Below are 17,523 nucleotides of genomic sequence, written 5' to 3'. Positions count from 1 at the left end.
ATTCCTTTTTGTGTAGTTGTGTTCCCAACTGCCCAATCAAATGAATCCCCAAAAATTAATCTTTTATTTAATTAAATTTAATCATATCAAAATGGAATTCAAAGATTAAACCTATTTTTAATCTCATTAGAAATATTATTAACATAAGTCTAGGTGTAATCAATTTTAAACCATTTAAAATTAATTTAACCTATGTTTGCATACAACTCTTGTTATAGATTTTAATTCAAACTTCATTAACTTATAACACTTATAAAGATTAATGAAATAATTAGAACATATACATGCATCTAATGACATACATAAAAATAAAATAATTACATTTTTCTAAAGTAATGTCATGCTACATGTATTTCCATATTCATTACATAGCATAACAACTATATTATAAAGTAATGGAAAAAAAAATAACAGACATCCATCCTCCACAACTATATATTATATCAATTACAATATAATATGATGCATGGACATGTTATTAATGCATGCATTCATATAATATAACAATTATATTAAATATGATGCACGAGCATGGTTAATAAAATCATGCAACTATATAATATAACACTTATATTAAAAATGATGTATGAAATAATGTTTATCATATGGTGGGATTTTTATACTATATGATATACAATATGCTATATAATCAAATAAATCATACATCACATGTATAAACTAATAAAAGCAACATTAGACCGAAAATTGACATCCTAAACATTAATTAAATTAATATAACCCTTATATTAATTTAATTAATGAAAATAAAAATAATTAAATTAATTATTATAAATTAATAATTAAATAAAGCAAAATTGCCTTCAACTACACACCAGGAGACTCGAAGCTACTATTTGGAAGTGCCTCACGCAGGAGCGAACCGTGCTCGGAGCGTAACGATGTTTGGCACCAGCGTCATTACGTTGACTTTTGCATTGTTGCAGCATTGCTATGCTGGCTTTTGAGTTGACATAGCATAGCTTTACGTTGCATGCAGCACTGCAACACTGCTACTGAGCATAGCTACGCTAGACATTCTGCCTTACAGCATAATGCACGACATCGTTACGTTGTGTGTCACGCTCTAGGGAAGAATGCTTCCTCTGTATCGATCCCTCATCCATTTTGTTCCAAATTTCTCTAAATTAAAGCCGAAAACTCACCACACAAGTGACACGAACTTTTATAAACTCAATTGTAAAAATAAAATGAAAAAAAAATACATTGGATCCTTACAAATCGACTGAATAAAGTAGTAAAGCTAAGCCAATTTTCGAAACATCCAAGTGCCAAATTCAACATACATTCATAATACATCAAAAACATCTACCAAAAAAACTTTGAATTGAAGTTCGAAAATGAAAATCAAAGACACAACCTGGCTTTGATATCAATTCAAGAGATTAAAAGTTCCCAAAGTGGAAGCAATTGAATGCATCATGTCTCTAATTTTTTTTTACAGAACATTACAATGTAGAGGGCGGAAACTAAATAGGATAAACCAATTGAATCTTAAGCATGCTTCTACTAAAATAAATAGAGAGGAAAGGGAAATCGAGACTAACCTTTGAAGAACAAAAACCTTCACGTTTCCACTCTACTGAAAGATCACGAATGGATCTCCTCTAGTTCTCCCCTTTACAACAACATGGATGGAATTCGAACACCACTATAATGTTTTCCTCAATATTCTTAAGGAGAGAATCATAGAGAGTTGTGGGCTTCCGTAGATGAATTTTGGTGAAGGGAGGATTGGAAATCTTGAGAGATTTTTTCTTGCAAAGGAGATTAAGAATGAGGGAGAACTCTTTCTATAAAAACCAATTGAATTCTTAATAATAATATATATTAACTAATTTAGTATATATTATATTAAATCATATGTTATATCGTATATGACATATAACCTATAGTTTACATTATATCACATATAATATAGCTTATAGTTTATTATTCTCTCATATAACCTATAGTATTAATATGAATCATATTCATATTAACTTCAACTTGTAGTTTTTATATGAATCATATTCATATAATTAATATTTAAATCATATTAAAATATTTATTTCTCTTACTAAAACTTTATATTATAATGCATCATATACGTTACATTATTATATCATATGCAATTAATTCTCTTTATTAATTTGAACAATTCAAATTAATCCAAAATTAATTTGATTCTCATTAATCCTTATTGAGCTAACAAGGGGACCGTGTGGACCTATAGATTGAAGCTCCAATGATACTTGATTAATTAATTAAACTCTTTAATTAAATTAATCAACCTTCATTAGCTGTCAGTCACTCCACTAAAGACCGACAACTGCACTTTTTGAACAATAGATATATTTTTGTGTCCATTGGACATAACCAATCAACAATGTGTTGACCCTTCACAAATTGCTCGTAAGTATAGTTGGGTTAAAATTATCGTTTTACCATTATAGTTACATCTAACTCCTAAGTACTATTGATCCCTCCAATGAACAATTAGTCATAGTCCAACTATAGTTGAATCCCTTCTTAGGGGAGCCATTTATCTACTTACCCTAACATTCGGGAAGGAGAGAATTCCTCCTTGTGTAGTTGTGTTCTCAACTCCCCAATTAGACGAATTCTCAAAATGGTAGGCATATTGAGTCAGCGAATCTAGCTACTCTCACCCATGCAGATCAAAGAATTACCCTCATAGGCAGGAGTTCACAACTCACTCAGGATTATGGTCAAGTCATTTATGGTCATTTTGGTGAAATATAAGTCTATTATAGCAATGATGTTATAAAAAGAGACTATTCATTTTGTGGTTCGTTCTTATACAAACTCTTTGTATTGGATACCCTCGCTCCCATGTCTCCACATGAATGATCAAGATCAGATCATTTGTAGCACTTTAAATAATTGTAACAACTATAAAGCGGTTTGTGTCCATAGTGTCACCAGGATAAGGTACCTAGTCTTATCTATCTACTACAAAGGTTATTATTTAAACATGATCTACTTGTATGTCTCCACATACATGTTTAGTAACCTTGAATCTTAGTTTATTGGTTTTGGGTTAATACAAGTAAATATCAAATAAAATAATATTTATTTTATTAAATAAATAATATGTTTGTACAATACAATTTACGAACTACAAGACCATGAGATTTAGGACATCTATTTCAACAAGATTGAGAATCGAGAATCGAAGAAAAGCGTTGATAAGGGAAAAAGTTGGAAAAGCGAGAAGTGAGAAACGAGATCAAGAATATAGAAGCGATATCGAGAAGCGAGATTAATTTTGCTCTCAATCCATTTGCAGGTTGAATCGGTAATTTCATAGTGCGCTTATGTTAGCAGAAGGTTGAATTTCATTCGATTTCAAATCGTGGGCCGAATTTCATTTACATCCTTGTAAAAGGGCCAACCATATGAAGATCCCTGAACTCTTCTTCCTTCTTCGTTTCCCAGCTTTTTTTTTTTTTTTTTTTTTTTTTTCATGTTCTTCCTTCAACTGCTTCTTCTTCCTCTTCTTCCGCTCGTTTCTTCTCCTCCTTTTCCTCCTCCTCCATTTTTCTTCTTCTTCGTTCACCAACTTTTTTTTCTCTTTCTTCTTCGTTCTGCAGTTTTTTCCCCAAGAAAAAAATTACATAAGTGCTTGGTGAGAAACAAGAGGAATGAACGATAAGCTAGAGGAAGAATTTGAACAAAGGAAAAAAAATTGAAGAAAAAACATCTAGGATTGTGCCTGATGGGGAACAATAAAAATGAGCGAGAAATGAGTAGTAGGAGTGAGAAACAAGAGGAAAATTTTAAACAAAGAAAAAAAATCGAATAAAAAGTTACAATTATGTTTGATGAAGAACAAAAAGAAGGGACGAGAATTCGTTTGAGTGTAAGGCCTTCACATACAATTTGGGGACAATATCATATTTTTACATGCACCTGACCAAAACAATATCATCTTGAGCCAAAATTCGTTTGAGCCCCTAAAGAGGAGCTTTTCGTACAAAAAAAACCCATAAGTGTTAAAACAACAAAAAGGTATTATAATGTTTGTTAACGGTTACAATCTTCACATTTTTCTAGTACATAAATCACAATGTTTATGAGTGGAAAAATTGGCCTAATTATTAGAACGTGCCAACAAAATAACTACTTAATTCAATAATTAAAAGATCGAACTAGTAACAAACTAGCTAAAACATCATACATTCGTCTTACATAAAAATGTTCACTCATTAGATTATAAAAAAAATCTCGCTCATTAGATTATGGAACTAAAAGGAATAAAACAATTGAAAATAAAATAAAGAAAAATATTAACTTTATTATGAATATAATAATAATAAATAAATGTTCATTGTTTAGTGTTCCAAAAGTCATGTATCACCCTTTATGTTGTCCATGTGCCTTATAATTATTCATGTTTGGTGTCCATGTAAGTCCATATTCTATTTGTCATTTTATCTATAAATAGTGACATTTGGTGGATTTTAAAATTATACACATTTTTGGACAAATTCCATACAAATTAAAAGTGGAGATATTTGAGAATTTTCTCATTTCTCATTTTATTATTTTATTTTGTTTTATTTATTTAATATTATATTATATTTTATTACAATTCTGGTTATGTCGTGTTTCTCAAATTCACAACAAACTTAATTATTTGGAGAGAGTTAAAAAATTAAAATAAACATGTTAAATGCATGATAATTCTAAAATTTAGAGCTAAATAAAATTTAATCAAACCCAATAGAAATACTTACACCAAAATAATACAATTATAGACCAAAATACCATTTTGGTTTCATACTTCCAATAAAATTTAAATTTAGTCCTTTTAAAGTTAATTTTTATTTAAGTTATTTAAATAATTATAATAATTTTTTCAAACAATGACATATATTTTTTAAAAAATCAACAATAAACTAATTACATATAGATGCAACCTGTAGTGTCCATCTCAAAAGGGATAAAAAATCTCCCGATTTGATGGGAAATGGGATAGGAATAGAGAGAAAAAAATTTTCATTGACTAAGCGAAGATGGGGACCGAGATTATATTCCTTATTCCGGTCCTCGCCCCGAATTTTAATTATATATATTTAAGGTTTTAATTTTTGTTTTATATATTCACACACACCTATATAATTCACTATACAACTCACAGTAGGTTATAAAAGAGTTATATATATATATTATTGTATTATTTAATTTTAAATTTTTAGAAATTATGAAAATTTTACCTTTTTAATCATATCTATGTCATATATGAATGAAATATTTAACTATTTAAATAATAATTGTATAGTGATGATTTAGATTAATTAATCTTTTTTAAAAATTCAAACAGAAAAAAAATTTCTTCCTGAAACCCAATCTCTATGGAAAATTTTGTGAGATAAAGAATAAAATTAGTAGTAGGGACAAGGATGGAAAACTCATCCCGGCTCCACTCCGTCTCGTTTCATGGACATCTTTAACTGCATAGATTAAAATTTAGATTTATTAAAAGTAGATAGATTAATATTAGATATCTAAAAATAGAGACCAAAATAAAACAAAATCCAAAATATATATATACCAAATGGGTATTTTAACATAAATTTGTACAATGGAGCGTGAAATACACGCTATTGAAGGTGAAACGATTCAAAACCCAGGAAAAAAAAGAGAGAAACAAAACACTGAACCAAAAGCAGCAATTTCCTCTATTACGCTTAAAACGCTGTCGTTTCCAAAGCAGACAACGTTGATCCTAATTAAAATTGGTGCGACTTTGAAAAATAAAAATAAAATAATGGTATGACTTGGACGGGACGGGGTTACGCTGCGCTAATTCCAACAAAGTACATTGCTAATTTACCGTACAAGTGGCTGATGGAATTTATTTTTATTAAAAGTCAACTTTACATTAATATATCTATGTTGTATCAATTTAAACCTTTCTAAATAATGATATCAATTTGAATTTTGAACTTTTACAAGTATATTAATTTAAACTCTGAATTTTTATAGATATATTAATTTAAACCATGAACTTCATAAGTGTATTTAAATAAAACATAATTGATGGTTTAAATTGATACATTTGTAAAATTTCAAGTTAAAATTAATACATTTATGAAAATTCATGGTTTAAATTAATACAATTATTAGTTTGTAAATCGATACACTTATGAAAGTTCAAAAGTTAAATTGATACAACTATTAATTTAGGGTTTAAATTGATACAATTCAGATTTGTAATTTGATATTTTTCCTTTTGTTTTTTATATTTGTTCTCATAGTTTTGTAAAATTTTATAAATTATCAGTATAATGATTACTTTTTAATTAACTTATATGGTCATGAGAGGATGTTTTTCGTTTGGTCGACTATTATAGTTGATAAGAATTAATCTAGAATTTTGTCTAAGGACTTCAATTCAATCAAGTTAATTTTCTTGCAATTTTGTATAGTTAAATCAAAGAAAATATCATTTTAAAAGTTAAATTTGTAAAAGATGAAAATTTAAAGTGTATAGTCAATCTAAGCCCAACTCAATTGATTAATATATATATAAAGATGTTAGAGATTTGAATTCTCCTTATTCCCGATAATTTTTTACTTGATATATATAAAAGAGATGTGACAAGGACGTTTCCAAGTAGATTATGGCTCCACTACAACATTATGATATAAGGTCGAGTAAATAAACATTAAAAAAAAAAAGGCACATTTGTTGATTGTGATTGTTTTACTGGTAGTTAATTTACTTAATGACAAAGTTGTCAATTTCTGTAAAATATTTTTCATCATCAATGAGACTAATTAGTCAAAGGTGCATAATTCAGGTTGTATCCACCATTTTCTCTTATTCATCGTTGTCACAATGTTTTAGGGTGCTCTCTTGCAAAATTTGGCTACGGAGGAGGATGTGTCTACCCTTCTCCATATCCCTTACCTTAAATGGTTTATTTTACTTGTGCCATGTAATGAGATTATGTTGTTTGTTCTGTTGTTGTCCATTTTTTCAAAAAAAAAAAAAAAAAAAAAAGAAAAGAAAAGAAAAAAAGACTTATTGAGAATTCGAAATTAAACTTCTAATCAATTACTCGTGAAACAAAACATTTATTTTCTACCTATTTAACAAGGCCAAATATTTTTGCTTGAATACGAAAAGATCTATCCTACATCTAATCAAATATGTATTATCATCCTTTTAGCCATGAATATTATGAACTAAAAGCATTCAATGTTTTGTCGAAACTTTCTTAAAAAGTAAATTGTTGTCATGAGACTCAAGACGCATTATTTTCAATTTCATCAAACGACTCAATTTTAACAAAGGCATAGCTTGTCAAATTATTGTTTTTCTACATATTTATTTTGTGAATAAATTAAAATAAAATCTCACTTAAGACGATCAACTTGTTTTGTTGGCTCGAAAGGGTATGGGAGGTCTTTTCAACATCTTGGTAGTTGAATCTGAACTCACCTTTTGATAAAAATGTAGGTTATATATATAATTAAAAAAAAAAAAAAGGATGGATGTGAATCATTCATTACTTTCCTTGGAAAAAATTGAAATTTGAATTTATGGGTGAAAGGTTTTCACTGGTCAATGCTTGGGTACTTGGGGACTCAAAAGGACTCAAATTTTGAATATTGTACAGCAAAGAATCAATATTAGATATGGATACGTCAAGATACGTGGTTGGTACGTGATTTAAAGTATATAATTTTTGAAATTTTAGATACACGTTTTGATTCCAGGTAGGTGAAAGGAATATACAAGTACTCAAAAAGCCCAACCTACAACCCATTTAATTTAAGTGTATGTTTGAGAGTGATTTTAAAATCGTCAAAATCATTTTAGTCATTTTTAAAATCACTCGGAAACACACTTTTAATTTCTCAAAATTAATTCAGTTTTCAATTTTATACTTTTAAATGCAATTTTCATATCATCAAAATTAGTTTTGAAAGACTAAACATGTCTCACGGTGATTTTAAAAATGATAAAAGTGATTTTAACCCTTTTAAAATCACTCCAGAACATAAAAATCCATTTAAATCGAGCAATAAAAACAGAGATTAAAAATGATAAAAACGTAAAAAGTTAAAAGAAAAACCCAAAACATAATTAAATATTCATTTTCCATTCTCTCTCACTATCTAAATCATGATTCACACTTCTTCATCTTCAACTCCATCCTTCAATCTTAATCTTCAACTTTTTTGTCATCTGCTCTAGTTGGAGCAACCACCACTAGATGTTACTGGATTTTTTTTTTCAAGTTTTCACTCTTTTCTTCAATCTATTTTAATCTAACTTAAAAAGAAAGTATTATAACAATTAATTGGACATTCATAGTTACAATAATTGGGCGATATCATATATATAACATTTGTATTTTAATTTTTTAGAAATTGACGTATCATCTTATCGTATCGTATCCATATCCTGTATCCATATCTGTGTTTATGCTTCTTAAATTAAGTTACTCTGTTTGAAAATAAATAAATTAAATATTTGTCAGGAAACTGAAAGAACATAAATAGCCAAAAAGGAAAAAAAAAATTAGCCAAGAAATGTAAAACAATCTTTTAAAAAATGAATTGGTCTACCAACAACAAGATGTGAGTATAGTAAAGATGCCCTATAATTTGAGAACTATTATAGAACACTTTAAATAATCCATAATATATATGTGAAAATAAGTTTAACTAAGCGAAATCGACATATATCTTTTNTATAATTTGAGAACTATTATAGAACACTTTAAATAATCCATAATATATATGTGAAAATAAGTTTAACTAAGCGAAATCGACATATATCTTTTTTCTATATAGTTAAAAATTTGATCTCCATTCTTACTATTGTTGAACTAAACAATAATAACAACAATACATAGTTCATCATCTTATTCCATTTCACATAAAAAGAAAAAAAAATCATGTCATCCTCTTTGAACTTACCTACTTTGGACTTCATCTTTTCTTTTTCAAAAAAGAAAAAAAAAATCAAAAGATTCTTTTATTTTAAAGGAAAAAAATAATTTTAACTATGGTTGTGTTATATCAATTTGAATTTTAAACTTTTAATTTCATCAAGTTGATCCAAACTTAAATAAGTGTTACAATATTTTTCCTCTCTATTCAATTTTCACTAATTAGCTCATTAATTTTGACCAAATACAGTGTAAAGATTTTCATAAACTCACTTATTTTAATAAAAAAAATAAAATAAAATTTTGTACAAAAGTAAACTTGACACGATGCATAAATTAACTATCGAATAATTTTATCAAATAATTCAAAATTTTCAAAAAAAAAAAAGTAATGTTTTTTTCTAAAAAAAAATTGTATCAAATTTTATACATATATCTTTAATAATTCATTGAATAAAAGAAAGATTAAAAAATTTATCAGTATTTGAAACAATGATTTACTAAAGGATTAAAAATGTAATATTTTTATTAGAAGTTTACAATTAAGATTGTAACAATGATTCAAATTTGAAGCAAATTGAAAGTTTAGAATTAAAATTAAAATTTCTCAATTTTAAAAGTAGATAATGATTTATAATTTGGTGACCCATCACTGAAATGGAAAATTGCACTTTTTAGTTCATTATTTTTGGAATAATATTAAATACCACTCTTATTTTTGTTCCTTCTTACCACCCCTTGTTCACTATTTCTCTCTCGACCTCCACTTTTCTTTTTCCTTGTAACTTTCACCATAATTTTAATTGGATTCTCATTCCAATCAATAATAAACAATATCCTCATTTTATTCGAATTCTAAAATAAATTTTAACAACAAAAACGTAACAATATAGATTCAATTCTCAATATTATTGTTCATCTCAATCCTCCATGTTTCTTCTTTCCGTTAAACACGCTAGCACAAATTCATCATTTAATTTTCTCTTTATAGTTTGACTTATTCTATTTGATTCTTATATATTTTTTTTTAAAAAATAATTAAGTTAAAAGTATTTATAATCTCTGACCATTTGTGAAAGTAACAATTAAGTAATTGCTAAGAGCGTAGCTCAATTGACATAATACTTATACTATCAACCTCGAGATCTAAGGTTCAATTCCCCCACTTCACACTTTAATTATAATACATTAAAAAAAAAAACAATTAAATAACTTCAATCTTAATTTTGTAATAATTTGGTCTCTATATTTTGGTATACATTGACTAAAAGCACTTTAAGCTACCAAGTTTGTTTGGAGTGATTTTTTAAGTGTTAAAAGAATATATATTTATTTTTTCACTTATCTTAAAAATTCACTTCAACCAAACTTATTACATAATACAAATTGATACCTAATTTGATGTGATGAGATTTTTCATGATACATATTGTTATAAATTTTAAAGTGTAATTAAAAAGATTAAATTATTGTATCTTAAAGTTCAAAGATTAAACTGACCTAACAAAAAATACAAAAGAATAATTATTGTCACATAAAAAATGTGTTATTGAATGGTTGTAAGAGCAACACCTAGGTCTAAAAAATGGTCCATATGATTTATTTTTCTTAATATAGGGTATTTCAAGGGGACCACTTAATTATTTATTTATTTTATTTAAAATTGATATATTACCAGTTTGAGATTTCACTCATACCCTCTTAACATGTGATAGCAATAAGCAAAGGAGTGTAGAAAAGCAAAGCAAAAGGAGAGGGCAAAATAAAAGAAGGGCAGAGAGAAGAGATGCCCGTGTGTTAAAAATAAAAATTAAAATGGATGCCTTTCTATTTGTGCCTTCGATTTGTTTTAGAACCATTGCTTTTATTAGTGTGGATTCTTTTATATATATATATATATAGCTGATTGTTTTTTTTTTTTTTGTTTTTTTTTAAAAAACTAAATTTAAACCAAAAAAATAAGGTTAAAATTTAAAATTCATTAGTTACATGTAATAATATGTGAGATCTTGTTTGATAATCATTTGAGTCATGTTTAGTAACTATTTGATCTTAATTTTTGAGTTTTCAAAATTAAGTATGTTTTTTCTCAATCTCTTATGATGATTTTCATCCTTTTTAATTAAAAAAATTAAAAACCTTAGTTTGATTTTTAAATTATTGGAAAAAAAAAATCTAGGTAACAAAACAAGAAATTTAGATGGGACCTTAAAGGTTTAGTTTTAAAATTTTGACTTGGATTTTGAAAACGTTCCTAAAATGTAGGCAATAAAGTAAAGAAATCTATAGAACCACAAAAATAAAAAAATCAAATTGACGTTAAAAATGTTTAATAAATCTTTAAACATCTAATTTTGAATTTAATTAGTCTCTAGACTTTATCATACATCACGTATTTTAGTAGACATATAATTGGAAGTATACCTCTAAGATAGTTTAGAAAACAATTAGATTTTTTTAAAAAAAAAAAAATTGGTTAATGAGTTTATTATATATAATCTTGCAATTTTTGGAACCATATTTATAAAATAATATTCGAAATATTTTTAAAATTCATTATAATGTTTGGTTAGTGTGACCATTAAAAAAAAAAATATAGTATGGCAGCCTCAACCTGTAGAGTTGAGTATTTGATTTTTTTTTCTTTTTTTTTTTTTTTAAACTTTGTTGTTGAAATATATGCATTAAGTCAAGTTTAAAAAAGAATATTTTTAGTATTCTAAAACACATAAGACAATAAATCCTTAAGTAGAGTTTAGTATTTTTTTTTTCTTTGAAAAAATACAAAAATAAAAAATCTATTTGTAATTAAAAATGATCTCATTTCTCAAAAGTAATTTATCATAATGCAAGTACTTTAAATGCTTGATTAATATTTTCCCTCTGAATATTTAAGAAAAACGGTCCATTGTATTTTTTTTTTTTTTTAAAAAAGCTAATTTAATGTATATAGAATTAGGACTTGGGAGTTCAAATTCCTCGACCATGAACTAAAATAATAATAATAAAAATAATCAATTTCACCAATCGCCTTATATATATATATATATTCTTTTTTAATTTTTTAATAGCAACATATTATCGAATACAAAAGAACCATATTATTATTCTAAAAACAGGGAGCAATTTCACACCTCTCTTAACTTTCTTTTCTTTTTTAAAAATTGCACTCAATTTATAGAAAATCAAATATATTTATATTCATATTGAAGCCGTGTTAAAATTTGGTTCATTCACTCCCCATTTGTTTATATAAGGAGCAATTATAGAACAACTAAGATTTTTTCTTTTTCATTGTTCACTTTTCAGTATTTGTACCCAAAATTTTTTTTTTTAAAAAAAAAAAAGAGTAAAGAAAGTAGAAGAATGTTGAAAAGCATCAAAGAATTGGTAAAGTATTTTAAGCTTGCAACCTTGTAATTTTTCCATTGGCTTAAAATTTTGGGATTAGGGATAATTTTTTAGACTTGTATTTTTGAAGACTCGCTTCATTGATGATGACACTTCTATGGTAGTAGCTTTCTATTTAATATTCTATATTATTGTAAAAAGTTATAAAATGAGGCCACATATATCACTCTTAAATACAAATTCGAATTACTAGTTAATGATTATTACTATAATATATAGATTCAAAATACATTTTATTATTTCTCTTTTGTATGTTGAGTAGTGTAAAATTATCCGCCAAACTATCAACCACACGTATTATGGCGGCTTTCTCCAATAATTTTTCTCACTAATTTTTCTATGTTTAGTACTTTTTCTTTTTACTTAATATTATTTCATCTCAAAAGCATATGAAAAGGAAAAAGTTATGTGACCTCAAAGTATTAATTTGAGCTTGAGATACAAATCATCAAATTTGTACCAATTTTTTTAGTTAACTAAAAACACTTTAAACTGTCAATATTATTTTTTAATAGGATTAAGTTACTTTGAATTGAAAAGGCAACAATGAATAAGGGAGATTATATACCCTTCTAAGTTTTGACCAGACAACCAAAAGGGGAATCCAAGTAATTTTCAAACTTGAACTCCTCCCCAATAATATAGATGCCAACGAGTAAAATGTTATCAAGTGGCTATTTGGTGGCCGTCTAAAATACCTTGACCAAACAAAGAGGTAAAAGGAAATATAAATCAATCTTCAAACTTCAAATTTGTCGTGTTCTCTGGTAAAATTGTATATCCTTATTACTGTTAAAGATCTCATATCAAAAAAGGGTAAAGTCCTAACCATCTTCATAAAATATTAATTTTGAAATTAGAATCTATCTTTATTTAATAATATGGTATATATTGGTACTTGGATCTCGTTTACGTTGGGTTACGCTGCGACTGTCCGGTGATCTTGACCTCTAGTCCACTTCCCTCTGATCTGGTCTCGATCTTGTTCAAGCTGACCTATGTAAAAAATCCTCGCACCGATGTGGTGCAAAGCCTACTACATTATGATGCTCAAGTCAGTATTAGGAGTAGATCATTGAACGAAGCATAAAAAGAAGTAAGGTCGGATTTCTCCGTTGGATATTACTTTCTCTCCTTTTGAGGTGGTTGAATGAGGTTATTTATAGGTCAGTCTTCTCACACATAATCATGGCTACGTATGACGGCAGAAGTGTCAAGGACGTTTCTGGTACTTGAGGTTGCAGGGCGTTGTTCAATCTTAGATAATTTATTTTCTGATTGGTATATATTCATGGTTCGGCTGGTCGGCCCAAACCCCGAAACACTAACATTTTCTTTTTGGGACGTGCAGTCCCCTATGTCATTTTTCGGTACCCTTTGATCTTACCTTGGACAATCCTTAGCAGTATACATATAATTCTTTAAATAAAAAAATTAAATCAGATAGTAAAGAAGTTTTTAATTTATTTATTTTTTTCATTTTCTAAATTTGGTTAAGATGTCAAATGTGTTTTTAAGAATGGTGAAAAGTTAATTAGACTAAAAAAATAAGTGAGTATAATTAACTAAATGAAATCATGATCAAACCCCTCTTTAAAGTACATGTGCCAATTAAAACCTTAAATTAGTAGTTGTATTAATCTAATCCCTACATTTTCACATGTGAATCAATTTTAAATCTTGAATCCATTAAAATCAATTAGAAATATGTAATAAATTTGGATAGATTGTAAATTTAGTTTCCATAATTTGAAGGTAATTAAAATTTAATTTTTATGGATTTATAAGTATTATTCTCTATGATTTGGTAAAAACTTCACAAATAGTCCATATGATAAGGTCTATTTTAGAGAATTTTACCAAACCATTAGGACTATATTTTAAGTATTGATCAAATCATAGAGACTATATTCTAATTTTTAAAGTAATAGAAATTGAATTCTAATTTTATATATCCAAACTATAGGGAGGGATCAAATTTACAATTTAACCAAAATTTATTCTTCTCTCAAAATCCTATTAAAGTAGCTAAAAAAACGATGACATATTCTCCCTAAATAGTTCGAGAAAATAAGAAGAAAAAATAGTTATTATATATCCATTTAACTCCTTAATCTCAATATTACATTAATCCATATATTTAAGAAGATTTGCTCCAAATTTTAATTGTTATAATTGTTAGTTTGATGTTTTAAAGTTGCACAATCCAAATTTATGGATATAAATTGAGTTTTACCCAACATTTTTAAATGTAAATGAAATTAAGAGAGGACAATTAATTGTCATATTTCTTTCTTCTTTGCTCTCCTCTACGGTTCTGTGGAAGCAAATTTAAAGATTGTTCACGAGTTTCAATATCTTTGTAACATTTTCCATTTTTGGGAAGAGAAAAATAAAAGGGTTTTATTTCAGAGTAATCATGAGAGGAAAGAGAGGGAGCATGTGAATAATTTTTTTAAAAGCATATCAAAGTAAACATCCATCCCAAAAGCCAATTTCCAAACATGATTCCTCGTGAATAATAATAATAATAATATATATATATATATATATTATGAAATTATATATAGAGAAAGATTAAAATCTTATTTTTGTCTATATACTTTGAGATTGGTTCAATTTTAATTCATATGCTTTTAAATATTCGATTTTAGTCATTTTACTTTTAATAAATCTTAAATTTAGGTCCTCAAAATTAATTGGCTAAATAATAATTTTATGCAAGAAAATTTAATATGTAAATATGTTTTCAAAATCTATAGTGAAAATGATAATAGATAATAATTTTTTTTGAAAAAAATCAATAATAAACTAGCAGAAGGTAAAATTTCAAAATTTTTAAAGTACAAAAACTAAAATTGAACAAAATTTAGAGTATATGAACCAAAATTATATATATATATATATATGTATCATTTTCATTATGGAATCTCATCTGCCACAATAATAGAGAAAAGAGAAGAAACTAGAGAAAAAGTGTCATGAAAGTCATGACTATGAAAGAATCACTAAATGAAACTTAAAAATGAAGTTGGGAAAAATAATGTTGAGTTGCTTGTAGGAATGTGACTAAGGGGAAAGGATAATGTTGCCCTTTGCAATGGTCGAGATTTAATTTGATTGGTGTAATTCTGTTTTGTCTTCATTTCATATATTAAAGGTTAAACATAAACTATAAGTTTACTTGTCTCAATAATAAATGTTGGGAGAAAATTTATTTTTTTCAAAGAAAAAAAAATCAAAAGGAACCAATCTTCCATTGGAAAATTTCACATTAGAAAATTTTAAAAAGGAAGTGTCCATTTTGTACTCCAACCTTGAACTATGGATTTGGGCCCTGAGGTACCCATGTTTTGGAGGGAGGGAGGAGATAGACCAATGTGGGTTCGATGGACGTCCCACACGCGCATCGCCTTTCGCGTGCACGTTCAGAGGCTGACCGCGCTTCTGTCTCGCGACAGTTCACAATTTTTTTCTTACACTTCCTTTCCATTCCCATCGCTCTCCTTTGCTTATTTTCTTTCCTCACTTTCGTTTTCCGAGCATTGTCAGAAGGGTGTGTGTTTCGGTCGATAATAGTACATTTTCGATCGGATTTTCTTTTTTGGACTGTTTTATCCTAGGGACGACGTGGCAGTATTCCTGACTTGCTTGCACACTTGGACAGAGTCGCGAAACATCTTAAAGAGAGCGAGCTCCGCGACTTAGCCTATAACGAGCTTTTGTCCTGCAGGTTCCGTTCTTTGTCCGACCGCCATTTTCTGACCGTTTGCAGCTGTCTTGTTCGTCGTCTGAGGGTTTGTTTGTTGCCCTGTTTATGGATTAATTCAATCATTTTTAATTAATTTAACATATTCAATTAATTAATTTAATTTAATATCAAATATTAAATTAATCACACACCTAATGTTAAACACGAATCATATTCATGTAATTAATATTTAAATATTATAAACTCTCCAATTTCGTTTAATTTCAATAAATTAAACGTTAAATAATTATATCAAATATAATTGTACAAACCCTAATTTGAATTTGAACTTATCCAAATTCAAACCTTAATTTCAATTTGAACATTTCAAATTGATATCGTTCCAAATTCACTCAATTTAATAATTCAAGGTGTTCATGTTTTATGAGCTAGTAAAGAGACCTTATGGACCTACATATCATGAGCTCCAACGATTAAGATTAATTGGCTAAAACTCTTTAGACCAAATTAATCAATATTCGTTAACTAGCAAGTCACACCACTATAGCTCGATAGTTGCACTCTCCTCACTATAGATATATTTGTGCCCACATGATCTAACCATAACTAGTAAGTCGACCCTTCACAGGTTGTTCATAATATCGACTGGGTCAATGTGCTGTTTTACCCTTGATATTATGTCTTATTCCTTAAGTTCCAACTGATCCTCTAATGAACAATTAGTTTATGATCTAATCACTAAACCGGATCCCTCTCGAGCCAGTGAGAGGATGGGGCCCCTTGTTCAAGACCTGGATTCAATACTTAAGAGAACAACCTTTCTCCTATCCCTAAATCTGGTAAGCGTGAATTTCATCTTGCACCCTATGTCCCCAACTATTTACCTGGTCTTACCCCTGAAATTGGAGGCTTATTGAGCGGGCACTGTTGAGCCAACCTTCACCTATGCAAATCTAAGGATAATCCCGAATAAACAGGAGTTCATAGTTAACTCAGGACTAAGATCGAGTTACCTAGGTCATCTAAGCGAAATAGTCAATCTTAAACAGTAAATAACATTTATAAAGTAAGAGTGACTTATTTCTTGGTCCGATCTTATGCAAACTCATTGCATAGGACACCCCCACTCCTCATGTCAGTATATGAATGAATTTGGATCACTTCATTTGTAGTATCTTTACAACAACTTATAACAACTACAGAGTAGGGAGCATCCAATAGTGTTACCAGAATAAGATACCCAATATTAATCATGTACTATAGACCGTTTTGGCTATTTACTCGAACTTGATCCATCTCTATGTCTCAACATAAAGTTCAAGTATTCATATAATAGTCATGAATCTTAGTTTATTGGATTTAGAGTATGCAATTTATAGAATCAATAATAAGTTTATTGATTATAGAATAAGTTTAACTTTTATAAATTGCAAGTTTTAGGACATAAAACCCAACAAGAGCCGCGAAA

Source organism: Benincasa hispida, chromosome 4 (genome assembly GCF_009727055.1).
Source record: "Benincasa hispida cultivar B227 chromosome 4, ASM972705v1, whole genome shotgun sequence".
In the NCBI taxonomy this organism is placed as follows: Eukaryota; Viridiplantae; Streptophyta; class Magnoliopsida; order Cucurbitales; family Cucurbitaceae; genus Benincasa; species Benincasa hispida.
The sequence above is the reverse complement of the archived record's forward strand: the minus strand, read 5'-3'. Positions refer to the sequence as shown.